The sequence below is a fragment of the Artibeus jamaicensis genome, unplaced genomic scaffold (assembly GCF_021234435.1).
Source record: "Artibeus jamaicensis isolate MK-2021 breed Jamaican fruit bat unplaced genomic scaffold, CSHL_Jam_final contig_588, whole genome shotgun sequence".
Lineage (NCBI taxonomy): Eukaryota > Metazoa > Chordata > Mammalia > Chiroptera > Phyllostomidae > Artibeus > Artibeus jamaicensis.
The window spans coordinates 1,859,780-1,882,604 of NW_026521895.1; the positions used below are offsets into that span (position 1 = coordinate 1,859,780).

Sequence of the window (22,825 nt, forward strand, 5' to 3'; positions counted from 1 at the left end):
ATGTCTACTGGCACTTGGGAATGCAATCCTTTTAATAATGTGGAATTAAAAAATACAATCACCTTAGCACAGTACATGAATTCCATGTGATCTCAGCTTCTCTTTCAGGAATAACAGCTCAAAATGGGAACTGATCCCCAGAGAACTCCTACTACCACGCCACCTGTGAGATCATGACCATGGCATTAGGACCTAGTTTTATCGAAAATAAAAGATGATGAATAAATGAGTTCAGTAATTCTACCATTTAGGATGGAATCAAGAACCTCTTTGTGAATTGTGGACACCTGTGGCTCTTCTCCACAGAAAATGTTTCCTTTGCATTCAATTTCAGAGACTTTGCAGAAGTTCTTGATGCTCATCCTTCAGCGTCATGTAAGAAATCTCTCTTCTTAAATAATTTCTGGGTCTACATGTTGTATACTTTATTTTTAAAAAATCAACAAGTGAACAAATATTTATTGAGTGACTCCTACATGCAAAGCACTATAGTGAATCTTGCATGCATGAAGAATATAAGAAAATACATTATATAGTCTCTGCCTTTGAAGAGCTATATGGTCAATGTTGCAAAATAAGACAGGATAAAAAAATAAGGTCATTAACACCTCCAGATACTCAGAAGACAAAAATACTACTTATACTTGGGTCATCAGGCAAAGCTTCAAAAGAAGGCTTAGTCTAGAAAAATGATTAGGATTGGAGAGTAAGTTAGAAAATGCACTTGGTATCAGAAAACGATAGAATTCTTCATTCTATAGCAAGAGTAACACTTCTCAGCCAACTGAGCAAATAGGGGTTTGAGCTAAGTTAGGTTCAGTAATAAAAAAATAAACAATCATTTCTGCACACCTGAGTTATTATTATAAAGCTTTAATCCCACTATATTTTCTTAGTGATTATGTATTTCCATGTAAAGCAAGGAAAATTCTTTATTTTAATACTTGCCTTAATTTGGGGGCAGAAAATTTCTATTTTATGATAAATGCTAGCTATAATAATTAAGAACCTGATTTTCCTACCAGATGATGTAGTTCATGCCACATCAGTACCAGTCTGCTCACTTTGGCCCAGCTATCTGCTGGGAGGGCGTACGCAACTGGAAGCCCTTGGCCTTCCCTCTAAGAAGCCAACTCAAACATGCTTTGCACTGTTAACCATGATAAGGATACACGTCAGTAGAAATTGGTTTGAGTCTTTTAACTCATTTCCCCATGGTCAGAAGAGCCAACAGACAGAAATTTATCTTGATTCCAAGGTGGTTTTGTATCTCATTAGCAATCCCATGAGGCTCTACTCTTTTTATTCAACTGTCAACAGTACTTGATGTTTTGAATAAAGAAGCTGTCCAAACTAGGATTAAAAAGAAGGGGGGGGGGAACACTGCTGCCTTCCTCAGACTCCATGTGGAGGTGCTGAGCTGGCTCACTCAGCTCCCAAGAGAGCTCCGTTTATTTTCTTTGCAATCCTGGTCATGATTCAGGATTCGGGCATTTGCATCATGCAGCCTTAATTCTTGCTGCAGTTCTTTTCAGCAAAAAATACAACCCAGGAGGACAGGGTAGATTTGAAATTCTGGTGGAATCAATGTTCACTTGATCAGGGAATTCTAGAAATTGAAAGTCTGAAAGCAGACATATTAAGTTACAAATTAGTTAAGGTTACAAGAAAATACTCATGTACAGAGACAGAATATATGAGGAAGAAGACGTAGAGTAAAACCGTCACTGTGCGTTCAGCCGGAAATGGACCGCACTGCAGCCCCACGTGTGTGAATGCGACGCAAGGTGGGCCAGGCGCTGCCTTTCAACTCCACAGCGTTACAGAAGCACATCCCCAGGGGACTGAGTGAGACTGGGGCTGGGGGGTGTAAAATGAATGGGTAAGAGAGCATCGAAGAAAAGTATTGGTTTAAAACAAGAAATAAAAGCACAATTTTAAATGAAAAATGCTCTGGCACTCTACAGCTGCAGGTTGCAGAAAATAAGGTTTAATGTACCAATACAAGGGCTACACCACTTAGACTATTTGAAGCTATAAATAACTGGAAAACTCTGACTCACACCATATTTAAATTTTTTAAAAAGATTTTATTTATTTATCTTTAGAGGGGAAGGGATGGAGAGAGGGAGAGAAATATCAATGTATAGTTGCCTCTCGTGCATCCCCTGGTGGGAACTGGCCTGCAACCCAGGCATGTGCCCTGACTGGAAATTGAACCGCGATCCTCTGGTTCACAGGCCCGCACTCAATCCACTGAGCTGCACCAGCCAGGGCCATATTTAAATTTTTAAGTAACTTTTTGCTTATACACTACCTCACATAATGAAATAACAGAGGTGGGGTAGTACCCAGCCAAGGAGGAACTATCAGAATTGCAGCTCCGCTGCCCTGGGACTCTCTTGGCTCTGCTCTCTACCCTAGACTGGCTCCATCCTCAGGAGGAAGGCAAGATGCCTGTGGCAGTCTTAAAGTATCATATCCTGACCCATTGTCCAGAAGAAAAACCAGGCCAGATTTCCTGTTTATTTTTCCCAGGATCGAGGTAACCTTTCCTTGAAGCTTTCAGCAGGCTTCTTCTTACATCTCTTCTGGCAGAGTTAGATCACATGCCCCTTCCGAACCCAATTGCCAATGGGAAAACTAAGATTATCGTAACTACTTGTCAAAGTGTGGCCCCCAGACCATCAGCAGTGCCTGGGGACAATGCAAACTACTGGGACCAGCCCCAGACTTACTGAATCAGAATCACCAGAGTTGGTGCACAGCAATCTGTGTTTTAACAAGAATTCAGGAGATGTGGATGCACTGAAGTTTGTGAACCACTGATTTAGACTAAAGCGGAATGGGCATTGGATTTGCAACCACAATGACCGGGACCCAGGTCAAGGGATCAGCGGTTGAGGCAGACCACCGCTATTAGGTGACCAGCAGTTACACTCATGTTTTTTCACCTAGCATTTTTGAGTGCTTGAGGGTTCCAACTTTTTTTTTTACCTTTACTATACCCTTTAATTTTTCATAGCAATGCTGTCAGTTTTATTGTCTCCATTTTATAAATGAGGAAATGAAATTGGAAGCTCAGACAATTATGTTAACTCACCCAATTTTACATAGCCAAGTCAAGATTTGAACTTAGGTTTTCTGATTCTAAATCTAGCTTTCATTCCAATTTGCCAGAGCTAAAAGATGTAAGCTACTCTAGCCCATACCTCTATATTCTGTGGAGGCTCTAAATTCCTTGATACTCACATTTAAATGGAAATTAAACAAAGAAATAGCCTCAGGTCTACAGACTGTCTTGGGTTCTGGAATTCTAAGGAATGCCCAGGTTGTGAGGCCTCCCTGAGGGTTCTCAGTTGCTTCTCAGGGTCCAAAGTCAACAGCCCAGAAATACACAGAAACTTTTTTTCCTTTCAGGCATGGAAGGGAAACCTCCATTGTCCCAAAACAGAGAAAAATCTGAAAAACCACTACTCCACTTTCTGTTACTCCAGCTGTCATTACCTTTCTGAATAACAAAGGGGCTTGTATGTAAATGACACATGGGTAGCCACAAAGTGGGCAACGGAACTGAGATTCTTACACTGAGCCAGGACCCTCAAAGGGCTCACCTCTCTGAGCCCTTTACTCTCTGAGAACCATGAACTAGAAACAATTCTACTTGGAGAGACAGGCAACAGGAAGTTTATCTCTGGGAGAACTCCTAGGGAAAAATATCTCCCCCAATAATTTGTAACCACAAGCCTGCCTCATGTGGGTTTGATATAGGGATTTATACTCCCTGCAAGAGCAGGTGATTCCAAACAGAGAAGTAAACATACAAATTGGTGTCCAGATTGTCACCTCCCCTGAGGTCCTGGCTGATAAAAGAAAGTCTCTTTGTAAAGATACATCCTTAACTCAAGCCACACAGGGTTCTCATGGGTAACAGGAGCTTATCACCCCGAATCCCAAATCCTGAAGGAACACACCACCACGACCAGTCAGGGGACATGACAAATATGAATTTCACATACCAGAATTATCAGGAGGGCAGACATTAAATTATTTTTCAAAATAAAAGAAGGAATTTAGCATACGAGAGAGGAACAAAATGCTATTTTTAAAAAACTAAGCAGATTTTAAAAAGATATACAGAAGGAAATTTTTCAACTTCTATCATTCTCAGCAATAATATATATATGATCCCAGTGAGCAGTCAGCCTGGGCTAGAGCAGAAGTTGTCAGAGAAGCTGTCAGATTTTCCTTGTAGGAAAATGCAAGGTTAATTTCATTGCTCCATAAAGCATTTTATAATTTGGGTATCTAAGCAAGGAACCCCTCAAATGCCCTGCCATAATGGTATCCAGCGTCCAGCCCTCCACAGCATGGAAAGACCTGTCCCTGTCCCCTGCCGAAACATGGTGACAACCTGGACAACGGGTGATGGCATTTTTGAGAGTATGGAGGAAACATCTGAAGAAAAGCTTTGTGAAATTTCTTGCTCCATAATCCTCTTTGTCATAGTTTCACCTTTGTTTTATAGTATTTTACAACAAAGGCCAGCATTTCAGAAATCACCAATCTGAGTTCAATCTGAGTCTAGCCTATCAAACTTATTATAGCTTTTGGCTCCGACTCTCTAAGTGAGGAGTGTTTCCTTGAAAATTTATTTCTAATAACTTGTAGAAAATATAAAGGGAAAATGCAAGGTGCAGAGTGCCATCAATCTTCACGAAATGAAAATTCAGTTCCCATGTTGGAGCACTGCTGTGAAGGCCTGCAGTTCAGGGACCGTCATAAACTGTGCAAAATGTGACAGAGATTACCCCACCCTTCTGCTGGCCAGACCAAGCAGAAGCCTGAAACCCTGGGAGAGGCCTGAATGCATCGTGTGGATGGCTGAAAAACACAGGGATCACATCAAGTCAGGCTCATCAAACTGAATGCTTCTTAATCCATTCTTGGGTAAGAAAAGGCTGCTCCTTCGGATTCCTTTCTGTGTGTCCAGCATGGGTGAACCACTTGGCCAAACTTGAAACCAAAAGAGATGCAAAGAGCAACTTAACCCCTGCCTGATCCTGCCTCAGGGTGAACAAACACCTGGTTTAAACAGAAGTTTGGAGGAGGCGGTGACCCCATGCCAGGGAGAAGTCCTCACGCCCACCAACAGCCACCTTCCTTGCACGCCAGAGACAGAGCCTCTCTGCCCGTAGAACCGCCCTTTGCTGCTTGGGAAGAAAGCAGAGAAGCACTGCTGGCCCTGCACAAACACCAATGACCTTCCTTGGTTATGAGATGGGTATTTCTCATTTGTCTGAATGCAAGCTACATAAAGGCAAGAAAGTTCTCTTCTCTTAGAAAGTCAGAGTTTATCTACCCATAATACAAAGGTCTCCTTTACTCTAAACTTGGAGTTGAAGTGTCAACAGAGGGAATAAATACTTGAAACCAAAGCAATGCTGGCAAACCAGTGGAGCAGCACCAAGAATTCCTTTTGTGGCTGGCATGGAATATAGAAAGTGACAGGTGACAGTTTTCCTAGTCAGATGCCTAAGGATCTGAAGAGGATATTTCAATGCTGGCATTTCTCTAAAGAACAAGTTGCCAAAGTTTCTTAGCAACTAGGTGAGTTCTTATTTACATAATCATTGTCCTGCATTAGTCCTGGCCTTTTTTTGCATTGTACCTACCCTTGTCTTAAAACACCCAACCACAAAAGCTTGGCAGGTAACTCTTTCCTTCCAGTAAACTCATCCAGTATTATTGAGTGTCTACCTGTGCTTAGAACTGTGTGCTAAATCCTGAGGGAACAAAGATATTCCAGTCATAAACCCTCTCTCTCCTCATGAAGTATGTGGTTTATTTAAGAACATAATTTTTTTTCAATTACAGTTTACATTCAATGTTGTTTTGTATTAGTTTCAGGTGTTCAGAATAGTGGTTAGACAATCATGTACTTTATATAGTGGGCCCCCTGATATTTCAAGTGCCCACTTGGCACCACACATAGTAATTATAGTATTATTGACTCTGCTCCCTATGCTTTAATTTATATCCCCGTGACTATTCTGTAACTACCGGTGTGGTTTTGAAACTGTCCCATTGTGTGGGTTTACCTGCTCCACCGGCTTCCGAGCGTTCCTGCTTTGACAGCTCCTGCGGGAACAGCCAGAGCTCCTTCTTCGCACATGGCCCTGCCCCCCACCTTGGCCAGCCTGGCAGAAAAGGCAGAATATTCGGAAGTCTAAGGTGTGGTCCCTGGGCCAGCCCCATTCCACACCACTGGTTAAAAAATGCACATTTTCAGACTCTACCCAGGGCTACAAAATCCGGAGATCTGGGGCTCCGTCTCAGCAACTTGTGTTTTAACAAGTTCTTCAAGCAATTGTAATGTATGCTCCAGTTTGAGAAGCACCGGTCTAAAAAACCTACTTTTTAAAAGGTCTATCTGCCAACTGTCTTGCATTGTTTCCACTTTCCCCCTATTCAAACTAAAGAAGTTTTGTTTTGTTTTGATAATGAGTTACGACAATTTTGGTTGCGAGTCATAGCAGACACTTACAAACTAGGTTAAACGATGAGAACACTTACTAGCTCATGTAACTGGAAAACTATCATAAGGGTAGGTTACACCAGCCCCAGCGCAGATTCCCCAGAATTCTATTAATTCTGCCCTCACCTGAGGGTTAACTTCACTCTCAGGCTGACGGTGAGAGGGTAGCGGAAATTCCATCTCAAGTGTGCACGCAAAAGCTTCTTTTTGGAAGCGCTCCCAAAGAAGAGTGAGGGGAAACGTTCCCACCGGGCTCAAGCACATATTTCTTGTTTTGTCATTGGTCCAAATTGCAGCACAAATTCATTCCTGAACCAATTACTGGCAGGAAGGATGGGATTGACCAATTAGGCCCATTCCTTCAATTGGGGGTGGAGTCGGGGCCTGCCCTGACAGGCGTCCACGCCAGGCAGGGAGCCGGTGGATGCCAAAAGGAAATCATGGTTCACCTAGAGAGAAGGGAACGACTGATACGTAGACAACCCCAGTCAACTCACTTCCAAGAACACGCTCTTGTGAAGGGAAATCATCTGTTCTTGACATGGCAGTTAAAGCTAAACATCACCAGTCTGGCAACCAAGATCACACATTCCACCTTTTATCACTGAATAGCAGCAGTTAGTCTGGAATCAGATTTATTAAATCTTCATAGGCAACCTCAGGAGTTAAATGAAAAAGAAAAACTGTTGATTTTTTGTTTCTCTTCCCATCATTCTCCCTCTCCTCCCACCCTAACAATACAATTTTCTATTGACTAGCAGAGGGCTTTTGGCGATTTTCCTGGGACATGAATGTACATGCTAGAAAATGAATAACATATTTCACTCACAAATAATGTATCCTGGAGCTATTTCCATAGCTGACCAGATATTAATTAGAGCAGCGGCTCCAGGCCAGGCACAGGGTTAACCAAAGGTGACACAATGGTGAGTGAGGGTTGGGTCCTCATCTCTAGGACCCACAGTGAAATGGAGGACAGACACCTGAACACGATGCAGGGCGTGGTGGGCAATAAGAGATGTATGCCCACACTGCACATGTGCTACAGATGCCAAAGAAATGAACTTCGTCTGACATACCAGGGATGGAGGAGATACTCCAGAAAGATTTTGAAAGATAATTGGGGAGGGGAGTGAAGTTCCTGGACAATCTTCAGAAGTCACCATAGACAACATAGCATTCCATCTGTGTAACAAAGCAGTGGACCTGTCCCACAGCAGGATGGGACAGGATGACCACTCCAGTGTGCGGGCTCAAGGGCTGTATCCATCTGTTTTGAAATACACTAAAAGTTGACTGCTACAAATAATAAAGTACTGGAACATGCAAATAATTTACCACTGAATAAATTAGAGCAGGTTCAGGTTATCACTATAAGCCTGTTACTATCGGTTGCATTCTCATGGGCTTTCAGCAGCGGAGGAGAAGGGGGATGGAGGTGTACTTGTCCTGCTGGAGACAGAACATATCCCTGGGCTTCCTGTGATTGTACATGTTGAGTATGAACAGGATCTGTTCTGAGGGTCTAGTGGGAAAGGTAAAGATGGCAGCTCTAGGTTAATACTGTTACCACTGAATTCCTGACGTCAGCTCCTAACTTTTGCTAACCAAAGTCCCAGGAAAGGAAGCCAAAGTGGCCCTGACTTACACCAGGAGCCACTCTGGAATGAATGATGCTGTTTAGCAGACGCTTCATTTTCTTACATGTGCAATGTATTTTGCCCCACAATTTTCAGCAACTAGTGTCTTTTTCTTCCTTTTTCTTTAGTTTTTAAGAATGGCAAATAGAGAGCCTTTAATCTTTAAAATGAAACTGTACTTCCAGGTCAGGCCCTGCTACTCTAACTAAATAACAGAGTCCAAATTAAGAAAAGTACCGCTTCAGCTGACTAGAAAAGTGTGTTCCATCTCACCCCATGAAAAATACAAGGCCAGAGGCCATGCTCTCACAGTCCCAGTTTTGGACATTTATCTCCCTAATGTTACAACACATACTTGTCAGACTCTTCCAGAATCCTAAATCTGTAGAATTTTGGAAAAAGGACTCATGGACACGGACGACAGTTTGATTTACCTTTAAGGCTGGACACTGCCACACTGACAGGTTTGATTTCCAGGCCACTCTTCCAGATTAATAAACACATCCAGCTAACAAATCAAGAAGTATACAGAAAAACCGTCTATTTTTGCTTCTTAGTTAACATACTCAATACACTTCTAAATGGATTTCTTAATGTATACTCACATATTTCATTTTTAGCAATACATTAATGTCACATTTGAGAATGAGGAGACTTTTTAAGAAATGAGTTTTACTTTCCATAATTTCTCAGATCCATCTGCATAATCAAATACAGGGCAATCATTTTAAAGGGTGGTGAATATCTAAATTCTCTCATGAAGAATGATGTCCATAACATACTGTTGAGTTAAACATGCAGATGACTGGAGGCTTGCACCTTGGGTAAGGAGGGTGATTAGCAAAGTCCAGAGCTACCCTCCCACCATACACAAGAACATGGATAAAATATATAAAACAACTGTTTTCACTGGGCTGGAATTAGAGTGAGGCAAGAAAGGTGCATGGGGTACAAAAGTTAATAAAGCATTCCTCGTTAAGGTCAATCCTTCACTCGCATGACCCCAAGAGTGACAGTCTTCTTAAATTTTGTACCCTCGTGCCTCTCCTCACCCTAGGCTCAGCTCTGGTTTTTAGCCATTGACCCCTAGGCAGCAACATGACTGTGAATCATGGAAAAGTGGGGTGGGGCATGAGGTAAGTCCCATGGTAGACCCATATTTCTGCCTGGGAGCAAGTTACAAAACATACTGCTGAGAGAGGGCATGCAGAGAGAGCTTGTAGTCTTGCTGAATTAAGGAGAGAGGGCACAGAAGCTTAAACTGATAGGAGAGAATACCAGAGCAGAGGAAGCTACCTACAAAGAGAAAAAGCTCAAGAAATGTAAGTAGGAGCCTCTGTGAGTTTTTGGTTGAATACAGTGTGTGCATGCATGCATAAAATGAAATCTTTCAATGACAGACAACTTCCTAGGAAATATCAGTTAAAAAGAGACGTAAGCCAAACAATTCCCAAAAGTCATATAGAACTTGGAATCCTAACTCTCACTAGGCAGAGCAGAGCAACTTCCTTGAATACATAGGGTATTCAGTGGAGACTCCAGAAGAGTCATACCATAGTGGTGGGACGAACTTCCTTGCATTTGCAAAGTATTCAGTAGAAACTTGAGTCATAGCCCAGGTGCAGAACTAAAATACCCATAGACTAAAGACTGTTCTATAACAGCTTATGAATAAAACTCTAACATGTTTTAATGGTTTGCAAGCCATCTAACTTCTGCCACAAGACATTCAACAGTCTTTAAAGAAATACAACAAAATCCAGTGCACACAATGTAAAACTCACAATGGCTTGCATCCCACTGAAAAGGTGACTGAAAATGTTCTCTCTTGTGGAAGATATATACCCACAAATCCCAGAGCAATAAACTTCAAGCAGGATAAACACAAAGAGAATCACACAAAGGTGTATCATAATCAAGTTGCTGAAAATCTGTGTTAAAGAATAATCTTAAAAGCAGTCAGAGGAAAGACAGATACTTTACATAACAAGAACCAAATAAAAAAATGATCTTAGGATTCTTGTCAGAATCTATTAAGGCAGAAGAAAACTAAAAAACAATTGTAGTGTGCTAAAAGAAAAACACTGTCAAACTAGAACTCCATCGCCAGTGAAAATATCTTTCAAAACTAAATTTTTTTACACACAAAAAAATAGCTGAGAAAATTTACCATCAGCAAGCTTGTACTACAAAGAATGTTAAAAGAAGCCCTTTGTGGAAAGATAAATAATGCAATGGATATCTGACTCTGCACAGAGAAATGAAGAGTAATAAACACGGCAAATATGTAAATGTATATATGCATACATATAGATATACACATGATATTTTTCCATTAAAAAATGTCTTTAAATAAAATATAACTGTTCAAATCAAAATAACAACAATGTATTATGGGATTTACAACATAGGTGGAAGTGAAATGTATGACAATAGCACAAAGACCAGGAGGTTGTTAGATTCTTATACATGAAGTGGTCAAGTATTATTTGAAGATAAACTGTGCTTCTAAAAATGCATGTTGTAAACTTTATATCCATAAAGCAGTATAGAAAAATATAGAGAAGATAAAATAAATAACATTTACTACTAAATAATAATACCAAAATAAACACTCAAAAGGCAGAAAAGAAGGGAAAAGTTAACAGAGACTAACCAGAACAAATAGAAAGCATATAGGAAGTTAGTAAGTTTAAATCCAACCATATGATACTAAACATTTCATTTAAAAGGCTGGAATTGTAAAATAAGACCCAATTACATGCTATATATAAGAAACTTTCTTTAAATATGGAGACTCAGATAGTTTAAAAGTAAAAGAATGAAAAATATATATACCATAAGAAATCTAGAGAGTTTATTTCAAAATCAAACTAAGTAGACTTCAAAACAAGGAATACTACCAAGGAGCAAAAGGGACATATGATAATGATATAGGAGTCAATTTATGAAGAGGATATAACAATCCAATCGAGTTTCAAACTCCTAACAGAGTTTCAAATTACCAGAAGCAAAAACCAATGGAAACAAATGGAAAAATATCTTCTAGTATAAGCTGTCTCTTCAAATCTTCTGCTCATTTGTACTGAGTCATTTGTTTTCTTAATATTTACTTGTATGTATCTCTTTTAAGATAAACTTTAGGATTTCTTTTCTTTTTTATTTTTCAATTACAGTTTACATTCAACATTATTCTGTATTAGTTTCAAATGTACAGCATAGTGGTTAGACAACCACACTCTACAGAGTAGTTCCCCTGATATTTCAAGCACCCACCTGGCCCATTCATAGTCATTATGACATTATTAACTATCTTTCCTATGCTATAATCCACAGCTCTGTGACTATTCTGTAACTACCAATTTGTACTTTTTAAAACAATTTTTAAAATATGTTCATTGACTTTTGGAGAGAGAGAAACATTGATGTAGGAGAAAAATACTGATTGGCTGCCTCCCATACACTCCTATACTGGGAACGAAACCCTCATCCTAGGTATGCACCCTGACAGGGAGGGAATCGAACCCCCAAACTTTTGATGTATAGGACAATGCTCTAACCAACTGAGCCACACTGGCCAGGGCCAATCTGTACTTCTTAATTCCTAGATCTTTTTCACCCAGCCCCCAAGCCCCATCACCTCCCTCAGACTGTTCTCTGTATCTATGAATCTGTTGTTGTTTTTCTATTTTGTTTTTTAGATTCTACGTACAAGTGAAATCATATATTTGTCTTTCTCTGTCTGACTTATTTTACTTAGGGTAATATCTTCTAGATCCATCCAAATCTTTATACTTGTCAAAACTCATTTAACTGTATAGTTAAAATGAAGGTATTTCAGATATTTATCCAAAGAAAATGAAAACACCACCTTAATAAGACATATGCACCCCCATGTCCATTGCATGCAGCATTATTTACAATCACCAAAATATAAAACAACCTAAGTACCCACTGATGGATGAAGAGATAAAGAAATTGTGGCATATATGTACAGTGGAATGTTAGTCAACCAAAAAATAATGATATCTTGCCATTTGTTACAACATGGATGGATCCCGAGGGCATATGCTAAGTGAAATAAGTCAGATGAAGAAAGACAAATATCATGTGATCTCTCTTGTATGTGAATCCATCAACAGGAAAAAAAAACCAAGCTCATATATATAGGTAGACAGAATAGACTGGTGGTTGCCAGAGGCAGGGGGTGGAAGAATAGAAGAAATAAAATATTGAATAGTAAAAAGCATATAATATAACCCATAAATGCAATGAACTTGGCCATGTAAACAGCAGAAAGTTGCAATAAGCTAAATGAGAAAAATTAGTCAAAGCTTTATTGTCACCCTTCTTCCCCCAGGATGACCTGCATGTAATGCATGTGATATGGATTTTCCAACATATAAACCAAGTAAGGGAAATGTGCCAATCTGCACATAGAATTATACTAAAGCTTTGTTTTTTCCTTATTTAGAAAAATAAGTAATAACCATATATAGAGGTTCTGACATTTTCTTCCCACAACAAAATGGAAGTCCTCCATAGCCCTCGGGGTACGCACACGCTCTTCTGGAGATCACTGGTGCACACAGCGGGGAACCAGGGCAAATGTTTGTGTAGGGGTAGGACTAGGGGTGCCCTTCAGAAGAACGAGTCTTATATCTGTGTGTAGACTAGGACAAAGGGAGAGAAACTGAATCACAGTAGCTCTTCATTCAAATTCTGCCCACCTATTACTGCAGTTGTCACCAAGTGTTGAGGATCCTGATCTAAACCTCCAGTGAAGTTTAGCTCTGAAACAGTGAAAGGAGATGTCATTCAAAACTTCTGAGATCCTGGCAAAATGAGGCTAAACATTAAAGAGTTAGGAATAGAGAAAGAATACCAGCCATAAAGAAATGAAAGTGTTAGCAAGGGAGTGGACCCTTCTACACATTGAAACCAAGGATGGGGAAAAAAAGTTTTTTTTAAAACTTTTCATTGCCCCTTAATATTGATAGGAAGCATAACTTATAAAAACACATAGCTTATAAAATACTGAATTTGACTGAATCCAGGGTTGAGGAAGGGGAATTATTATCTGCTACTTCCTAGAACTTCTTCAATACCATAAAACATAAAAGATAAAATAATAATAAAGTAAATATATTTTATTTATGTAAGTTATACATTAATAAAATTGACTTTAAAAAGTAAATTAAAACTTAAGTTGGAGAGAGTATTAAATTGTCATCTGCTTCTTTGAGTTTTGGATTCAGTAACAGTGACTTAAAACTTAAATAAAGCAGATTATAAAACGAGATGTATAATAGTATGATCACATACGCATAAAAAATAAATGTGTGTATACACATGTAAATACACATAGAGAGAGACCAGAAAGGATAGTCCCCAAACACAGCATCTGGCACAAATAACGTCCCTGTTTTTATTACAAAATCTTTTATTACAAAATCATATAAGCATGTAGTTCTGTAACATAACAATATCACACTCAAGCACAGCATATGACATTTTAGGTGAAATGTTCAAATTAAAACTATAAATTATTACAGCCATATTATTATCCTACTAACAACACTCCAGCAGACGTTACTTCTGCTGAACCCTATATTTACCTGGGTTGTTCTCAGGTCTGAAACATGGGTGAATTTTGCTTTGTAAATCAGACTTTTGTTGATGTCAATCAATGACAACTCCCCTATTAAGGTCTTGGTGTGAGAGATGCTTCCCTACAAATATACTTGCCTGAAAAATCTACTTACCTACATACAGCTGGTAGGCAAAGGACCAACACTAGGTAAGGCTCAAGAGTCAACAAAAATAATAAATCTCAGGCACCAATAACATTTCCTTTCTCTGCAGTTCCTAATCTACCAGCCTCATCAAGATGCCTTGTGCTCTCCAGCTCTCTCTCCTCTCAGTCAAATGAGTCAAGATAAGCAGTATATCACCACAAGCTAGCGGGCAGACTACATATCTGTCCCCTCAGAAAACAAGAGATAAAAGGACAGTCACCTACAAAGGAGTTCCCATCAGACTATCAGCAGATTTCTCAAAAGAGACCTTACAGGCAAGAAGGGGCTGGAAAGAGGTATTCCAAGTCATGAAATCCAAAGACCTACAACCAAGATTGATCTATCCAGCAAAGCTTTCATTTGGAATGGAAGGGCAGATAAAGTGCTTCTCAGATAAGATCAAATTCAAAGAGTTCATCATCACCAAGCCCTTATTATATGACATGTTAAAGGGACTTATCTAAGAAAAAGAAGATAAAAAAGATGAACAGTGAAAGGACAGCAAACTCGCAGTTATTAAGAACCACACCTAAAACAAAAGCAAACTAAGACGACAGCTAATACACATAGAGGGTTAGCAACGGGGGAGTGGGAGAAGGAGAAGGGGGAAGATAAGGTACAGAAAATAAGTAGCATAGACGGTAGGTAGAAAATAGATGGGGGGAGGGCAAGAATAGTATGGGAAATATAGAATCTAAAGAACTTGTGACACGTGGTCATAAACTAAAGGGGGAGGGGGTGTGCAGGGTGGAGGGGAATGAAAGGGGGAAATAGAACAACTGTAATGGCATAATTAATGAAATATATTTTTAAAAAAAGAAAACACACTATCTTCTCTCACTGGAGTCCTCTTCCAGGAAGGTTTCATCCTGCTCCACCACAGGCTACCTGAGGGAGCCCCCTCACTCAAAATCTTTACCTCGACCTTATTCTTACTGAAAAACAGGTCAGTCTCCTGCCTTCACCTCAAACTCAATTCCAACCAATCCTTTCTTATCTGGAGTCTGTCAGATATTGTCGGTTTTCTGGGATATGTGTCCAGGGTACAGTAGGAAGCACACAGAATGCAAGTCAGAATTGTGTTCAGTCCCTGTTCTGCCTCTGACCAGCTGGAAGTCTCTGGAAAAGCCATCGACACTATAATTCAGTTTCTGATTCTGGGAAATGAAAAGCAAAACTAAGATCTTTTCCAGCTCTCATGCTAGAATTTAGAGATATCTTCTGCTGTTTAATGACATTCTGGAATAGAGCCAAATTCCTTCTTTGACATGAATGTCCAGCATATATATACTTTTGTCTTTAAAAATGCAGTTGAAATGTATCATCTTCACTTCAGGGGAATTGTTGAGAAATGGGATCAATTTCCAAATCACAGATTAACATAATCCAACAGAAGGTAAAGCCTCCTTCTGGATCTATTTCCTACCTTCAAAGAGATACTTTCTTTCTCTTTCCCAATATCTTCCCCTCCTGTCCCCTTGCCCTCCTCTGTACCCACCATGCTTCTCCTTTTTGCCTCTCCTTCACCCTCCCTCCCCATCCCTCTGCTCACTCACAGACAGATGCAGAGCTGACAATTGGAAAGTTTGTAAACTTGCTGAGCTGCATTTGGGTATCACGACTAAGTCTTTTGTGCATGAGTGCTAATTTATGTTGATTTGGCTCACCCAGACATGGGTAAAAAGCGACCCCCATCCCCATCAGCTGATTCCCACCAGCACTATGTGGACACTTGCCACTGTAGCCCAGGGGTGTCTAAAAGAGTCAGTGAAGTCTGTGTAAAGGAGGAGGCTTTAGGTAAGAGTCCAATGAGAAGTTTCTTTCTTTCCGACCAGAGTCCAGCTGTATGATCCAGCAGGTCTCTCAACTGCCCAAAGATCAGAGAGGAGCTGATTCCAGTGAACATGCTTTGGAGGAAAGCAAACCTCTTAATATGCTACATTTTCACATATTTATGCAGAAAACTGGCAGGAACAGAAATAGCTAGAGCCAAAAAGGGCATGAACTTCCAGGTGCTGCTGGTAAGGAAATTGCAAGTTTTTCCAAGTCGGTAATAAAATCCTGGCTGAAGGGAAATAAACTCTCCATTGAAGACAAAGAAAAGCAGTAGACTCAACAGCAGAACATCACAGAAAAAATCTCAGTAAGACAAGAGCAGCGATGATTTAGTAAAGAAAGTTTGCAACTTTCTAAGCAGTAGGCACTGGAGATCGGAATGTGAGAATGATGCTGCATGTTATTTGCCTTTGCTTTAAGTTGGCATTCAGCCATCTGAGGTCCTGCACACTTAATCCCTTGGTTGCTTTAACAAAAAAGGTTCCCAGTAGAGAACCTGGTCATGTGTTATTGAGAGGAGACGTCTGGGCAGAGGTGGCCTGAGAGAACTACTGTAGGTCCTGTTGTCAGAGCACAGAGAGCAGCCCCTCATACACTGATGCCTAAACAGGAGTTACTCCCTTCTGGGGTGGTACAGGCTATGTTAGTAGCAAATGCAACATTCAAAAAACAGAGGCAACTAGATGCAAGTAAATCATCATCATCATCATCTTAGTAAAATAGAGTTTCCATTCAAACCAATGTCATCAAAAGATAAAGAGCCATGTGATCTGAACTCCTGGGTTTCAAAGCTTAAATGAGAGTAAACACGTAAATAAATGCCTTTGATTTGCATAATAGATGCTGCTTTTGCCTCTCAGAAAAAGTGCCTTTTGATTTCTTAGACCCATTCTTCTTTTCAGGGTGTGTTGAGGCTAGAGGAGTTTTCTCACTGAAGGTGAAGTCAAAACAGGACCCATGACTGCACCATGCCAGGTGAAGTACGGGGAAAGCAGTCTAGAACCATTTCTTGTTTCAAATTTACTCCTTACTGATCTGGCTACTGCCAAACAGATCAAAGCAAGGAACATTCATAAAACCCTTATTAATTCCATAAGCATTCATTATCATAAGTGGAATCCATTTTTGCAATTGTGGCTTTCATTATCGTCTATAACCCTTCAGTCATTCCAACCCACCCCATTCTAATCCCTCCCCACCCTCAGCAGATACAAACATGAAACATTTTTAGAATTTAGGCATATCTGGCACTTTGCCAATAACAATCATACCCTTAAAACCAAAACAAGTGAGAATAATGTGCACTTTGTTCTCCGGGTCCTGGGAGCTCATAGAAGGGTGGGGCTATACATCCACAAAACAGGCTAAACCAGTTCCTATTACACCAGTTCATCACAGACATTAAAACAGCCTAAGGAACAGCAGCCCGGGGCCAGGAAACTGAAGCTCTGGTCCTAGCTCTGCTGCACATTTGACCTTAAGTCATGTCATCCTCTAAAATTGAGGAAGTGGGTTCAGTTACCAAAATTCTGTGACTTCCTGTGGGTAGCCATTATCAGCTATCTCTCGCTTCTCTCCTCCCCATATCACTAAGCAACAGTAACAAAACATGAGGTGACAATCTTAGAATTTCCCAGTTTTACTTCCCACTCTCCCAGGAGAATCTGTCTAATGGTATTAAAAATACCCTGAAAACTCTGCAGAATAGGGCAGTGTGAGACAGAACAAGTGAGTCTCTACTCTACCTATTGCTCTGGTGTTGTGGGAATTAACCTAGTCTAGAAAGAAAGCCCTCTTCCTGTTATGGTAGCAAGACAGAAACACGATGACCAGAATCCTCTTAGGCTAGAACCTGTTTTCTCTAGTTAAGGGATTTTGCTCCCTCATAGTGTTTCTGCAAAACTAAGTCTTTATTCTGCAGTGCTAACTCCTAAGCAGGTGCTCCTGATTTCAGCACTGAGTGCCACATTGCTGGTGGCTGCTTACTAGTCATGCACCAGCCCTTCTACCACCTATCCCTGGTCACTTATATGCACAATGGCAAAGGAAGAGAACGTAAGTTTGAGGAAGGGGTGTGGAATGGCAGATAAGGAAGGCAACTAATGGTAGAGTGAGGAGATACATTTCACCAGAGCTTAAATTCTCAAGGCAGCACATGTGGCAAAAGATGCTCACTTTGAAACTCATCCTTGAAAATTCATTAGGAAAGCACCACATTAGAAATTGATACTTGGGCCATCTGTAATACTGTTTTTCTCCAGAACTGGAACAGGTAACTCTTTCTTGGGTTAAAAAGAAACAAAAAAAAAAGGGCTTGCACTCAGTTTAAACACCAGAATCATCCTCAGCTCAGGAAGATGCTGCACCCGGGAAGACTGAGGGAGCTGAGATGCCTGAGGAAAAAAACAAAAGCAACCTTCCATCCTAAGGGAGCTCTCAGGGCAGGCCTAGGCTTGTTCAGTAAATCACCATGTAGAACAACTCGCAGTACATCAGTCTTTCCAAGTGATCCTTAGAATATTTGTATATGTTAAATGTCACATGATGTAACTTCATTATATAACCTCACTGTACAGCTACAGCGTTGGGAAAAACTTTACAGTAGCGAGCATGCAAAATATAGAGCTCAATCTTATATTATTATCTATTAATTATTGTATTATTTTCCCTATGAACAACTGTAAACCAACTTTGCCTCACCCTGTAAAAAGCACTGACATAACTTCACTGTCACCAGGCAGCTGGATTTTCTGGGACTAGCTAAATTCAGATATTCTGTTTCAGCTGCAGAGTATGTGATAAATTATAGGCTTTAGATACTACAGTCATTCCAAAAAATAACACAGACCCTTGAAAGATAATTCATCTGCCTTTTATGGCTAGAATAGAAAATGACATAGTACCTTTATGTATATGTACACATGACACTGTCTTATTTCCTACTAAAAAGTATTGATCTATTTCTGTGGCCAGAATCTGATATAATATTATTTTTGACAAATGGTTAAGTTACAGATATTGTTTTCAAATTGCTTTAAGACAATTCATTTTTGTTTTTTGGACACCTAAATATTTTGCTAATCCTTACAAGTAGTTACTACTTAATTTCTGAAGCTAACTCCTACCTTGGACGCTGGAAAGGAAACCAAGGAGGCCCCAACTGACATCAGGACCCACTCAATAATGAATGATGTTACTGAGCAGACACTTAATTCTTTTACATGTACAGTTTGTCTTGCACCACAATTTTTCAGAGATCAGTGTCTTTTTACTTTACTTTCTAAGAATGGCAAATATAGAGACCTTAATATACTATCAAATAAATAAAGCTGTATCTACAAATCAGGAACTGCTTCTCTGACTGAATGATAGAACCCAAATAAACATACATGTTTTGGATCTCTTGGCTTCCAATTGGCAGTGTAGGTAAATGCTGCATTTCATCCTCCCACAACCACATGAAAATTACAAGTGAGCTTCCCTGGCCAAGTAGCTCAGTTGGTTAGAGTGTCATCCTGATATGCCAATCTCGTGGATTCAACCCAGTCAGCACATATAAAAACCAACCAATGACTTCATGAATAAGTGGAACAACAATTCAATCTCTCTCTCAAAAAACTTTTTTAATTTATATGAAAAAATTACAATTAAACTACATTACAACCATTATTCAGAGCTACAATCTAGCTGAACAAATCTAGCTGAACAAAAGTCCTACAATTAAGGATATAAAGAAGAAATTACATCCCAAGACTAGTAAGAGGAGAGACTCATGGCCTGGCCCCACACCCACATATGGTGGATAAAAATCAGGAGGGTTATTTCAGCTGCAGAGGTCCATCCTGAGGAGCAAGGGGTCCCTGCCCCAAACCAGGACCCCCAGCCCAGGGTTCCAGTGCCAGGAAAAGAAGTCTCCATAACTTCTGGCTGTAAAAAACTACCGAGAATTGTGGCTGAGTGAGGTAGAGTGCTTATAGAGTCCCAGTCAGTTCCTCGTAAAGGGCCCACACACAGACTTTCTTGGACACACTTGCTCTGAGTTCCAACACTGGGACAGTAGCTCAAAGGGCACCAAGTATATATGGAGAGGAAATGAACTGTCTGGCATCAAGTGAGAGCTAGAGGGGCAGCTTTCTCCCAGGCAGAAGTGCTGCCAGAGAGCATTAGTCTTTTTCTGAGCCCTAGCTTTAAAAAAAACATCAGGATGGCACCATAGCTGAGTCTCCATCAACCTAGTTCACACTGTTCGCCCAGCCCTGGTGATTCCCTGGAACTCTACCGTACCCAACTTGCCAGCCCACCCAAGCACTTGCCAGTGGCTTTTCCATATGAATAGCCTGTCTTTGCTCATGCTGCAGTTTTTCCTAAAATCTTCCAAACAAGCAGCATCTGGCCTCAGCATACCCCCATATCACTCACTAAGTGGCCCCAGGCTCAGCACTAGCAACAGCCAGCCTTGGTTCATAGTTTGGCTTCTCTTGGGCACCTCCAAGCCCAGCACAAGTAGCAGCGATGTACAGACCACTTTATAGCTAATTCCAGGTGACCCCTGGCAGAACACAAGCAACAGCAGAACTTGGCCTACACCTCCTGGGAAGCCCAGACCCAGCTCACAGCTTCAGACCATGTCGAAAAATGACCAACCATCTTCACAAACAACACACTTAAGGGGAAAACTCAAAGGGCACCAGAGCCCCCACTGAACTAACTTGTGTTCCATGAATGGGGCCCTGTACAGCTGATCCCCCACAGTGGTCACAGCCAATCCTATGGCTGATCAGTCTGGGATTAAATCCCCATTGAGATGCCAACTGCAATCAAGGCTCAACTACAAAAGAAGGGTGTACATAGCCCTCACAGGGCATGCACCTGGACTGCCTGGTCAATGGAAAGGCTATACCACGGGATCCTACAGGACACCTAATACATAAAGCCACTCTACCAAGCCTGGGAGACATACCAGTTCTACCTAATACATAGAAACAAACACAGGGAGGCTGCCTAAGGAGACAGAGAGACATGGCCAATGAAAGAACAGAACAAAACTCCAGAAAAAGAACTAAACAAAATGAAGACAAGCAATCTACTAGATGCAGAGTTCAAAACACTGCTTATAGGATGCTCAAGAAACTTGAGGGAAGAGTAGATGAACTTAGAGAAAACTTTAACATAAAACAAGACATGAAAACCATAAAAAAAGAACAAGTCAGAAATGAAGGATACAGTAACTAAAATGAAGAAGAATTTACAGGGAATCAATAATAGAGAACATGAAGCAGAGAATCAAAACAGTGGTTTGGAATATAAGAAAAAAATCAGAGAAACAAAAAGCATCTGAAAATATGAGGATAGTGTAAAGAGCCTCCAGGGCAACTTCAAGTGTACAAACATTCACATCATGGGGGTGCCAAAGGAAAAGAGAGAGAGTAAGAAATTGAAAACCTACTTGAAAAAACAACAGAAAACTTCCATAACCTGGTGAAGGAAATATACATACGAGTCTAGGAAGGGCAGAGAGTCCCAAACATGATGAACCTAAAGAGGCCCACACTAAGATACATCATGATTATAATGAAAAAGTTTAAAAACAAAAATAGAATCTTAGAAGCAGAAAGACAAAGCAATTAGTCACCTACAAGGGAGCTCCCAGAAAACTGTGAGCTGATTTTTCAACAGAAATTTTGCAGGCCAGAAGGGATTGACATGAAATATTCAAAGGGATAAAAAGCAAGGATCTACAACCAGGATTACATTACCCAGCAAAGCTGTCATTTAGAATTGAGGGAGATATAAAGAGCTTCCCAGAAAAGAAAAAGCTAAAGGATTATACTACCAAACCAGGAGTACATGAAATGTTAAAGGGTCTTCTTTAACAAAGAGAAGAAGAAAATTAAAAATATGAACAATAAAATAGCAATAAATACATATCTATGAAAAATTGATCCTAAAAAACAAAATAAAGGAAAAGCAGAACAGAAACAGACTTACAGATACCAAGAACATTCTGATGGCTGCCAGATGGCAGGGGTTGGGGGGAATGGGTGGAATAGGTGAAGGAATTAAGAAGTACAAATTGGTAGTTACAGAATAGTTGTGGGGATGTAAAGTACAGCATAGGGGATATAGTCAATCATATTCTAATAACTATGTGTGGTGTCAGATGGATATAAGACTTATTGGGATGATCACTTAGTAAGTTATACAATGTCTAATTACTGGGGTGTACACCTGAAACTAATATAATCTTGTAGGTCAACTGTAATTAAAAAATAAAAAGTAATAGTAAAAAGCCAGGACCATCTCCATCTCAACCACTTAGATTTGCATCAGCCTCACCAATGACCCAGTAACAAATTCAATGATAATTCTACAAATTTTCAATATTACTTCAACAATAAAAAAAGTAACATACATTTTTTCAGTTGACTAGGGAAGGATGCTCATTCTCACCCCATAGAAATACACAACCAGAGGCCACACTCCACTCTACCTTGTAGCTCCAGTCTGGGACCTTTCTCTTTCTCATGTTATAACATGTACATACCAGACTCTTCTGGAACCCTAAATCTGTGGACCATGATCTTTCTAAAGCAGTATTTTTCTAAGCAGGAGTTGGTGGACTCCAGTACTATCAGGGAATTTCTGGGCGAGAGGGTGAGGCCAATGTGATACCAAAAACCCATCAGGTGATGGCAGCAGCACCCTTTTCTGGCCCAATCTCCTCAGTTCAGCTGCCACCACCTCTCCTGTCGGGGCAGCCATGTCCAAGTGATTGCATCATTCCTTGTTGGCACAGCTTCTCTTCCACACAGAACAGACCTGGTGCACTTCCACACTCCCCTTCCACCACAGGCAATGGACCCAGCGAGTATCTATCAAGGGCCTGCCCTGGACACACCACTGTAACTGGCACTTGAATCCTGACAGTTTGCTTCTGAAAGAAGATGAAGCTGGGACACTTAGGAAATAGTTCCATTTGTCATAAGACACTCGGCAAATTTCCTAAGTTGAGG

At 40.4% G+C, this 22,825-nt stretch overlaps 1 protein-coding gene across 2 annotated transcripts in view; it reads right to left on the reverse strand.

The window, feature by feature from the left end:
• The window catches only part of AKAP6 (A-kinase anchoring protein 6), a 485,646-nt gene that overhangs the window by 414,378 nt on the left and 48,443 nt on the right, over positions 1 to 22,825 (reverse strand). The window contains exon 1 of one of the 2 annotated variants that reach the window (XM_053670524.1): positions 6,102 to 6,140. The exons of the other annotated variant lie outside the window; for it this stretch is intronic. The gene's annotated coding sequence lies outside the window, so the exon portion shown is untranslated. Of the gene's footprint in view, positions 1 to 6,101; positions 6,141 to 22,825 lie in introns of those variants that run through there. 2 annotated transcript variants of the gene reach the window in all.